The sequence below is a fragment of the Oncorhynchus gorbuscha genome, linkage group LG19 (assembly GCF_021184085.1).
Source record: "Oncorhynchus gorbuscha isolate QuinsamMale2020 ecotype Even-year linkage group LG19, OgorEven_v1.0, whole genome shotgun sequence".
NCBI classification, from domain to species: domain Eukaryota; kingdom Metazoa; phylum Chordata; class Actinopteri; order Salmoniformes; family Salmonidae; genus Oncorhynchus; species Oncorhynchus gorbuscha.
The window spans coordinates 39,015,548-39,025,961 of record NC_060191.1 but is presented as its reverse complement, the minus strand read 5'-3'; the positions used below and the strand labels follow the sequence as shown (position 1 = coordinate 39,025,961).

At 53.5% G+C, this 10,414-nt stretch overlaps 1 protein-coding gene across 4 annotated transcripts in view; it reads right to left on the bottom strand.

Moving 5' to 3' along the window:
• Positions 1–10,414, bottom strand: part of LOC124006406 (unconventional myosin-Ic-like) — an 87,785-nt gene that overhangs the window by 63,547 nt on the left and 13,824 nt on the right. The gene's annotated exons all lie outside the window — the stretch shown is intronic.

Here is a 10,414-nt window from a genome sequence, read left to right as displayed (position 1 = left end):
GAGAGCGACACAGGGAGAGAGAGAGAGAGAGCGACACAGGGAGAGAGAGAGAGAGCGACACAGGGAGAGAGAGAGAGAGCGACACAGGGAGAGAGAGAGAGAGAGCGACACAGGGAGAGAGAGAGAGAGAGACACAGGGAGAGAGAGAGAGAGAGACACAGGGAGAGAGAGAGAGAGAGAGAGAGAGAGAGAGAGAGAGAGAGAGAGAGAGAGAGAGAGAGAGAGAGACAGCGACACGGGGAGAGAGAGAGAGAGAGACACAGGGAGAGAGAGAGAGAGAGAGAGAGAGAGAGAGAGAGAGAGAGAGAGAGAGAGCGACACAGGGAGAGAGAGAGAGAGAGACACAGGGAGAGAGAGAGAGAGAGAGAGAGAGAGAGAGAGACAGCGACACGGGGAGAGAGAGAGAGAGAGACACAGGGAGAGAGAGAGAGAGAGAGAGACAGCGACACGGGGAGAGAGAGAGAGAGAGAGCGACACGGGGAGAGAGCGAGAGAGAGAGCGACACGGGGAGAGAGCGAGAGAGAGCGACACGGGGAGAGAGCGAGAGAGAGAGCGACACGGGGAGAGAGCGACACGGGGAGAGAGCGAGAGAGAGAGCGAGACGGGGAGAGAGCGACACGGGGAGAGAGCGACACGGGGAGAGCGACACGGGGAGAGAGAGACACGACACGGGGAGAGAGCGACACGGGGAGAGAGCGACACGGGGAGAGAGCGACACGGGGAGAGAGCGACACGGGGAGAGAGCGACACGGGGAGAGAGCGACACGGGGAGAGAGCGAGCACGGGGAGAGAGCGACACGGGGAGAGAGCGACACGGGGAGAGAGCGACACGGGGAGAGAGACACGGGGAGAGAGCGACACGGGGAGAGAGCGACACGGGGAGAGAGCGACACGGGGAGAGCACAGAGGGGAGAGAGCGACACGGGGAGAGAGCGACACGGGGAGAGAGCGACACGGGGAGAGAGCGACACGGGGAGAGAGCGACACGGGGAGAGAGCGACACGGGGAGAGAGCGACACGGGGAGAGAGCGACACGGGGAGAGAGCGACACGGGGAGAGAGCGACACGGGGAGAGAGCGACACGGGGAGAGAGCGACACGGGGAGAGAGCGACACGGGGAGAGAGCGACACGGGGAGAGAGCGACACGGGGAGAGAGCGAGCGCAACACGGGGAGAGAGAGAGCGAGCAACACAGAGAGAGAGAGCGAGCAACACAGAGAGAGAGGAGAGCAACAGAGAGAGAGAGGAGAGCAACAGAGAGAGACAGGAGAGCAACAGAGAGAGACAGGAGAGCGACAGAGAGAGACAGGAGAGCGACAGAGAGAGAGAGGAGAGCAACAGAGAGAGAGAGGAGAGCAACAGAGAGAGAGAGGAGAGCAACAGAGAGAGAGAGGAGAGCAACAGAGAGAGAGGGGAGAGCAACAGAGAGAGAGAAGAGAGAGAGCAACAGAGCGAGAGCAACAGAGCGAGAGAGGAGAGCAACAGAGCGAGAGAGGAGAGCAACAGAGCGAGAGAGGAGAGCAACAGAGAGAGAGAGGAGAGCAACAGAGAGAGAGAGGAGAGCAACAGAGAGAGAGAAGAGCGAGAGAAGAGCGAGAGCAACAGAGAGAGAGAAGAGAGCGAGAGCAACAGAGAGAGAGAAGAGAGCGAGAGCAACAGAGAGAGAGAGCGACAGGGGAGAGAGAGAGAGCAACAGAGAGAGAGCGACAGGGGAGAGAGAGCGAGACACAGAGAGCGGGAGAGAGCAACACAGAGAGCGAGAGAGACAGGGGAGTGCAACAGAGAGAGAGAGACAGGGAGAGAGCAACAGACAGAGAGAGAGGAGAGCAACAGTGAGAGAGGAGTGCAACAGAGAGAGAGAGACAGGGGAGAGAACAGACAGAGAGAGAGAGAGAGCAACAGTGAGAGAGAGTGCAACACAGAGAGAGAGACAGGGGAGAGTAACACAGAGAGAGAGCAACAGAGAGACAGAGAGAGAGAGAGAGAGAGAGAGAGAGAGAGAGAGAGAGAGAGAGAGAGAGAGAGAGAGAGAGAGAGAGCAACAGAGAGAGAGAGAGAGAGAGAGAGAGAGAGAGAGAGCAACAGAGAGAGAGAGAGAGAGAGAGAGAGAGCGAGAGCAACAGAGAGAGAGAGCGACAGGGGAGAGAGAGAGAGCAACAGAGAGAGAGCGACAGGGGAGAGAGAGCGAGACACAGAGAGCGGGAGAGAGCAACACAGAGAGCGAGAGAGACAGGGGAGTGCAACAGAGAGAGAGAGACAGGGGAGAGCAACAGACAGAGAGAGAGGAGAGCAACAGTGAGAGAGGAGTGCAACAGAGAGAGAGAGACAGGGGAGAGCAACAGACAGAGAGAGAGGAGAGCAACAGTGAGAGAGGAGTGCAACACAGAGAGAGAGACAGGGGAGAGTAACACAGAGAGAGAGCAACAGAGAGAGAGAGAGAGAGAGAGAGAGAGAGAGAGAGAGAGAGAGAGAGAGAGAGAGAGAGAGAGAGAGCAACAGAGAGAGAGAGAGAGAGAGAGAGAGAGAGCAAGAGCAACAGAGAGAGAGAGAGAGAGAGAGAGAGAGAGAGAGAGCAACAGAGAGAGAGCAACAGAGAGAGAGAGAGAGAGAGAGAGCAACAGAGAGAGAGAGAGAGAGCAACAGAGAGAGAGAGAGAGAGAGAGCAACAGAGAGAGAGAGAGAGCAACAGAGAGAGAGAGAGCAACAGAGAGAGAGAGAGAGAGAGCAACAGAGAGAGAGAGAGAGCAACAGAGAGAGAGAGAGAGCAACAGAGAGAGAGAGAGAGAAAGGGAGAGAGAGAAAGAGGAGAGCAACAGAGAGAGAGAGAGAGCGAGAAAACAGAGAGAAAGGGGAGAGCAACCCAGAGAGAGCAAGAGAGAGAGAGAGAGCAACAGAGAGAGCAACAGAGAGAGAGAGCAACAGAGAGAGAGAGCGAGCAAGAGAGCAACAGAGAAAGAGTGACAGAAAGAAAGGGGAGAGCAACACAGAGAGAGAGAGAGCAACAGAGAGAGAGAGAGAGCAACAGAGAGAGAGAGAGAGCAACAGAGAGAGAGAGAGAGCAACAGAGAGAGAGAGAGAGCAACAGAGAGAGAGAGAGAGCGCAACAGAGAGAGAGAGAGAGCAACAGAGAGAGAGAGAGAGCAACAGAGAGAGAGAGCAACAGAGAGAGAGAGCAACAGAGAGAGGGCAACAGAGAGGGCAACAGAGAGAGAGGGCAACAGAGAGAGAGGGCAACAGAGAGAGAGGGCAACAGAGAGAGAGGGCAACAGAGAGAGAGGGCAACAGAGAGAGAGGGCAACAGAGAGAGAGGGCAACAGAGAGAGAGGCCAACAGAAAGGGCAACAGAAAGGGCAGAGCAACCCAGAGAGGGAGAGAGAGCAAGAGAGCAACAGAGAGAGAGAGAGCGTGACAGAGAGAAAGTGGAGAGCAACACAGAGAGCGAGAGCAACAGAGCGAGAGCGACACGGGGAGAGGAGAGCAAGAGAGAGCGAGCGAGAGAGAGAAAGAGCGACAGGGGAGAGAAAGAGAGAGAGCGCAATAGGGGAGAGCGAGAAAGAGCAATACAGATAGCGGGAGAGAGCAATACAGAGAGCGGGCGAGAGCAACACAGAGAGCGAGAGAGAGCAACACAGAGAGCGAGAGAGAGCAACACAGAGAGCGAGAGAGACAGGGGAGAGCAACAGAGAGAGCGAGAGAGACAGGGAGAGCAACAGAGAGCGAGAGACAGGGGAGAGCAGAGAGAGAGAAGAGGGTAGAGCAACAGACAGGGAGAGAAAACAGAGAGAGAGGACAGCAACAGAGAGTGGAGAGCAACAGTGAGAGAGAGGAGAGCAACACAGAGAGAGGAAGAGGGGAGAGCAACAGAGAGAGAGGGAGAGAGAGAGAGAGAGCAACAGAGAGAGAGAGAGAGCAACACAGAGAGAGAAAGTGAGAGAGTGACACAGAGAGCGAGAGCAACAGAGCGAGAGCAACACAGAGAGCGAGAGCAACAGAACGAGCGAGAGCAACAGAACGAGCGAGAGCAACAGAACGAGCGAGCGAGAGCAACAGAACGAGCGAGAGCAACAGAGAGAGAGCGAGAGCAACAGAGAGAGAGAGAGAGAGAGAGAGAGAGAGAGAGAGAGAGAGAGAGAGAGAGAGAGAGAGAGAGAGCGAGAGAGAGAGAGAGAGAGCAACAGGGAGAGAGAGAGAGCGAGAGAGAGAGAGAGAGAGAGAGAGAGAGCGACACAGGGAGAGAGAGCGACACAGGGAGAGAGAGAGAGAGAGAGAGAGCGACACAGGGAGAGAGAGAGAGAGAGAGAGAGAGCGACACAGGAGAGAGAGAGAGAGAGAGAGACACAGGGAGAGAGAGAGAGAGAGAGAGAGAGCGAGAGACAGGGAGAGAGAGAGAGAGAGAGAGAGCACACAGAGAGAGAGAGAGAGAGAGAGAGAGAGAGCGACACAGGGAGAGAGAGAGAGAGAGAGAGAGAGCGAGAGACACAGGAGAGAGAGAGAGAGAACAGAGAGACACAGGGAGAGAGAGAGAGAGAGAGAGAGAGCGACACAGAGAGGAGAGAGAGAGAGAGAGAGAGAGCGAACAGAGGAGAGAGAGAGAGAGAGAGAGAGAGCGACAGAGAGAGAGAGAGAGAGAGAGAGAGCGAGACAGGGAGAGAGAGAGAGAGCGAGCGACAGAGAGAGAGAGAGAGAGAGAGAGAGAGAGAGAGAGAGAGAGAGAGAGAGAGAGAGAGAGAGAGAGAGAGAGCAGAGAGAGAGAGAGAGAGCGACACAGGGAGAGAGAGAGAGAGAGAGAGAGACGGGGAGGAGAGAGAGAGAGAGAGAGGAGCACGGGGAGAGAGCGACACGGGGAGAGAGCGACACGGGAGAGAGCGACACGGGGAGAGAGCGACACGAGGAGAGAGCAACACAGAGAGAGAGAGAGAGAGAGAGCAACACAGAGAGAGAGAGAGAGAGAGAGCAACACAGAGAGAGAGAGAGAGAGAGAGCAACACAGAGAGAGAGAGAGAGAGCAACACAGAGCGAGAGAGCGAGAGCAACAGAGCGAGAGAGCGAGAGAGCGAGAGCAACAGAGCGAGAGAGCGAGAGAGCGAGAGCAACAGAGCAACAGAGAGAGAGAGCGAGAGAGCGAGAGCAACAGAGAGAGAGAGCGAGAGAGAGAGAGCAACAGAGAGAGAGAGCGAGAGAGAGAGAGCAACAGAGAGAGAGAGCGAGAGAGGAGAGCAACAGAGAGAGAGCGAGAGAGGAGAGCAACAGAGAGAGAGCGAGAGAGGAGAGCAACAGAGAGAGAGCGAGAGAGGAGAGCAACAGAGAGAGAGCGAGAGAGGAGAGCAACAGAGAGAGAGAGAGAGAGGAGAGCAACAGAGAGCGAGAGAGGAGAGCAACAGAGAGCGAGAGAGGAGAGCAACAGAGAGCGAGAGAGGAGAGCAACAGAGAGCGAGAGAGAGGAGAGCAACAGAGAGCGAGAGAGAGGAGAGCAACAGAGAGAGAGAGGAGAGCAACAGAGAGAGAGAGCGAGAGCAACAGAGAGAGAGAGCGAGAGCAACAGAGAGAGAGAGCGAGAGCAACAGAGAGAGAGAGCGAGAGCAACAGAGAGAGAGAGGAGAGCAACAGAGAGAGAGAGCGAGAGCAACAGAGAGAGAGAGCGAGAGCAACAGAGAGAGAGAGAGAGAGCAACAGAGAGAGAGAGGAGAGCAACAGAGAGAGAGAGAGCAACAGAGAGCAACAGAGAGAGAGAGAGAGAGCAACAGAGAGAGAGAGAGAGAGCAACAGAGAGAGAGAGGAGAGCAACAGAGAGAGAGAGAGAGCAACAGAGAGAGAGAGGAGAGCAACAGAGAGAGAGAGGAGAGCAACAGAGAGAGAGAGGAGAGCAACAGAGAGAGAGAGGAGAGCAACAGAGAGAGAGAGGAGAGCAACAGAGAGAGAGAGAGAGAGCAACAGAGAGAGAGAGCAAACAGAGAGAGAGGGAGAGCAACAGAGAGAGAGGGGAGAGCAACAGAGAGAGAGAAGAGAGAGAGCAACAGAGAGAGAGAAGAGAGCGAGAGCAACAGAGAGAGAGAAGAGAGCGAGAGCAACAGAGAGAGAGAAGAGAGCGAGAGCAACAGAGAGAGAGAAGAGAGCGAGAGCAACAGAGAGAGAGAAGAGAGCGAGAGCAACAGAGAGAGAGCAACAGAGAGAGAGAGGAGAGCAACAGAGAGAGAGCAACAGAGAGAGAGAGGAGAGCAACAGAGAGAGAGAAGAGAGAGAGCAACAGAGAGAGAGAACAGAGAGAGAGAGCAACAGAGAGAGAGCAACAGAGAGAGAGCAACAGAGAGAGAGCAACAGAGAGAGAGAGGAGAGCAACAGAGAGAGAGAAGAGAGAGAGAGCAACAGAGAGAGAGGAGAGCAACAGAGAGAGAGAGGAGAGCAACAGAGAGAGAGAACAGAGAGAGAGCAACAGAGAGAGAGCAACAGAGAGAGAGCAACAGAGAGAGAGCAACAGAGAGAGAGCAACAGAGAGAGAGCAACAGAGAGAGAGCAACAGAGAGAGAGCAACAGAGAGAGAGCAACAGAGAGAGAGCAACAGAGAGAGAGCAACAGAGAGAGAGCAACAGAGAGAGAGCAACAGAGAGAGAGCAACAGAGAGAGAGCAACAGAGAGAGAGCAACAGAGAGAGAGAGGAGAGCAACAGAGAGAGAGGAGAGAGAGCAACAGAGAGAGAGGAGAGAGAGCAACAGAGAGAGAGCAACAGAGAGAGAGAGGAGAGCAACAGAGAGAGAGAAGAGAGAGAGAGCAACAGAGAGAGAGCAACAGAGAGAGAGAGGAGAGCAACAGAGAGAGAGCAACAGAGAGAGAGAGGAGAGCAACAGAGAGAGAGCAACAGAGAGAGAGCAACAGAGAGAGAGCAACAGAGAGAGAGCAACAGAGAGAGAGCAACAGAGAGAGAGAAGAGCGAGAAGAGCGAGAGCAACAGAGAGAGAGAAGAGCGAGAGCAACAGAGAGAGAGAAGAGCGAGAGCAACAGAGAGAGAGAAGAGCGAGAGCAACAGAGAGAGAGAAGAGCGAGAGCAACAGAGAGAGAGCAGAGCGCAACAGAGAGAGAGCAACAGAGAGAGAGAAGAGCAACAGAGAGAGAGAGAGGAGAGCAACAGAGAGAGAGAGGAGAGCAACAGAGAGAGAGAGAGAGCAACAGAGAGAGAGAAGAGAGCGAGAGCAACAGAGAGAGAGAGAGCGAGAGCAACAGAGAGAGAGAGAGAGAGAGCGAGAGCAACAGAGAGAGAGAGCAACAGAGAGAGAGCAACAGAGAGAGAGAGAGAGCAACAGAGAGAGAGAGAACAGAGAGAGAGAGAACAGAGAGAGAGCAACAGAGAGAGAGCAACAGAGAGAGAGAGGAGAGCAACAGAGAGAGAGGAGAGAGAGCAACAGAGAGAGAGCAACAGAGAGAGAGAGGAGAGCAACAGAGAGAGAGCAACAGAGAGAGAGCAACAGAGAGAGAGCAACAGAGAGAGAGCAACAGAGAGAGAGAGGAGAGCAACAGAGAGAGAGAGGAGAGCAACAGAGAGAGAGAGGAGAGCAACAGAGAGAGAGAGGAGAGCAACAGAGAGAGAGAAGAGAGCAACAGAGAGAGAGCAACAGAGAGAGAGCAACAGAGAGAGAGCAACAGAGAGAGAGCAACAGAGAGAGAGAGGAGAGCAACAGAGAGCGAGAACAGAGAGAGAGCAACAGAGAGTGAGCAACAGAGAGAGAGCAACAGAGAGAGAGCAACAGAGAGAGAGCAACAGAGAGAGAGCAACAGAGAGAGAGCAACAGAGAGAGAGCAACAGAGAGAGAGCAACAGAGAGAGAGCAACAGAGAGAGAGCAACAGAGAGAGAGCAAGCAGAGAGCAACAGAGAGAGAGCAACAGAGAGAGAGAGAGCGAGAGCAACAGAGAGAGAGCAACGCGAGAGCAACAGAGAGAGAGCAACAGAGAGAGAGCAACAGAGAGAGAGCAACAGAGAGAGAGCAACAGAGAGAGAGCAACAGAGAGAGAGCAACAGAGAGAGAGCAACAGAGAGAGAGCAACAGAGAGAGAGCAACAGAGAGAGAGCAACAGAGAGAGAGCAACAGAGCGAGAGCAACAGAGAGAGAGAAGAGCGAGAGCAACAGAGAGAGAGAAGAGAGAGAGCAACAGAGAGAGAGAAGAGAGCAACAGAGAGAGAGAAGAGAGCGAGAGCAACAGAGAGAGAGAACAGAGCGAGAGAACAGAGCGAGAGCAACAGAGCGAGAGAACAGAGCGAGAGCAACAGAGAGAGAGAACAGAGCGAGAGAACAGAGCGAGAGAACAGAGAGAGAGCACAGAGAGAGAGAACAGAGAGAGAGCACAGAGAGAGAGCACAGAGAGAGAGCAACAGAGAGAGAGCAACAGAGAGAGAGCAACAGAGAGAGGCAACAGAGAGAGAGCAACAGAGAGAGAGCAACAGAGAGAGAGCAACAGAGAGAGAGCAACAGAGAGAGAGCAACAGAGAGAGAGCAACAGAGAGAGAGAAGAGAGCGAGAGCAACAGAGAGAGAGAACAGAGAGAGAGCAACAGAGAGAGAGCAACAGAGAGAGAGCAACAGAGAGAGAGCAACAGAGAGAGAGCAACAGAGAGAGAGCAACAGAGAGAGAGCAACAGAGAGAGAGAGGAGAGCAACAGAGAGAGAGAAGAGAGAGAGAGCAACAGAGAGAGAAGAGAGAGAGAGCAACAGAGAGAGAAGAGAGAGAGAGCAACAGAGAGAGAAGAGAGAGAGCAACAGAGAGAGAGCAACAGAGAGAGAGAGGAGAGCAACAGAGAGAGAGAACAGAGAGAGAGCAACAGAGAGAGAGAGGAGAGCAACAGAGAGAGAGCAACAGAGAGAGAGAGGAGAGCAACAGAGAGAGAGAGAACAGAGAGAGAGCAACAGAGAGAGAGAACAGAGAGAGAGCAACAGAGAGAGAGAAGAGCGAGAGCAACAGAGAGAGAGAACAGAGAGAGAGCAACAGAGAGAGAGAAGAGAGAGAGAGCAACAGAGAGAGAGCACAGAGAGAGAGCAACAGAGAGAGAGCAACAGAGAGAGAGCAACAGAGAGAGAGCAACAGAGCGAGAGCAACAGAGAGAGAGAAGAGAGCAACAGAGAGAGAGCAACAGAGAGAGAGCAACAGAGAGAGAGCAACAGAGCGAGAGCAACAGAGAGAGAGAAGAGAGCAACAGAGAGAGAGCAACAGAGAGAGAGCAACAGAGAGAGAGCAACAGAGCGAGAGCAACAGAGCGAGAGCAACAGAGAGAGAGAAGAGAGCGAGAGCAACAGAGAGAGAGAAGAGAGCGAGAGCAACAGAGAGAGAGAAGAGAGCGAGAGCAACAGAGAGAGAGAAGAGAGCGAGAGCAACAGAGAGAGAGAAGAGAGCGAGAGCAACAGAGAGAGAGGAGAGCGAGAGCAACAGAGAGAGAGGAGAGCGAGAGCAACAGAGAGAGAGAAGAGAGCGAGAGCAACAGAGAGAGAGAAGAGAGCGAGAGCAACAGAGAGAGAAGAGAGAGAGAGAAGAGAGCGAGAGCAACAGAGAGAGCAACAGAGAGAGAGCAACAGAGAGAGAGCAACAGAGAGAGAGCAACAGAGAGAGAGCAACAGAGAGAGAGAGGAGAGCAACAGAGAGAGAGAGGAGAGCAACAGAGAGAGAGAAGAGAGCGAGAGCAACAGAGAGAGAGCAACAGAGAGAGAGAAGAGCAACAGAGAGAGAGAAGAGCAACAGAGAGAGAGAAGAGCGAGAGCAACAGAGAGAGAGAAGAGAGCAACAGAGAGAGAGAAGAGAGCAACAGAGAGAGAGAAGAGAGCAACAGAGAGAGAGAAGAGAGCAACAGAGAGAGAGAAGAGAGCAACAGAGAGAGAGAAGAGAGCAACAGAGAGAGAGAAGAGAGCGAGAGCAACAGAGAGAGAGCAACAGAGAGAGAGAAGAGCGAGAGCAACAGAGAGAGAGAAGAGAGCAACAGAGAGAGAGAACAGAGAGAGAGCAACAGAGAGAGAGCAACAGAGAGAGAGCAACAGAGAGAGAGAAGAGAGCGAGAGCAACAGAGAGAGAGCACAGAGAGAGAGAAGAGAGCGAGAGCAACAGAGAGAGAGAAGAGAGCGAGAGCAACAGAGAGAGAGAACAGAGAGAGAGCAACAGAGAGAGCAACAGAGAGAGAGCAACAGAGAGAGAGCAACAGAGAGAGAGCAACAGAGAGAGAGCAACAGAGAGAGAGAGGAGAGCGAGAGCAACAGAGAGAGAGAGGAGAGCGAGAGCAACAGAGAGAGAGAGGAGAGCGAGAGCAACAGAGAGAGAGAGGAGAGCGAGAGCAACAGAGAGAGAGAAGAGAGCAACAGAGAGAGAGAAGAGAGCGAGAGCAACAGAGAGAGAGAAGAGAGCAACAGAGAGAGAGAAGAGAGCAACAGAGAGAGAGAAGAGAGCA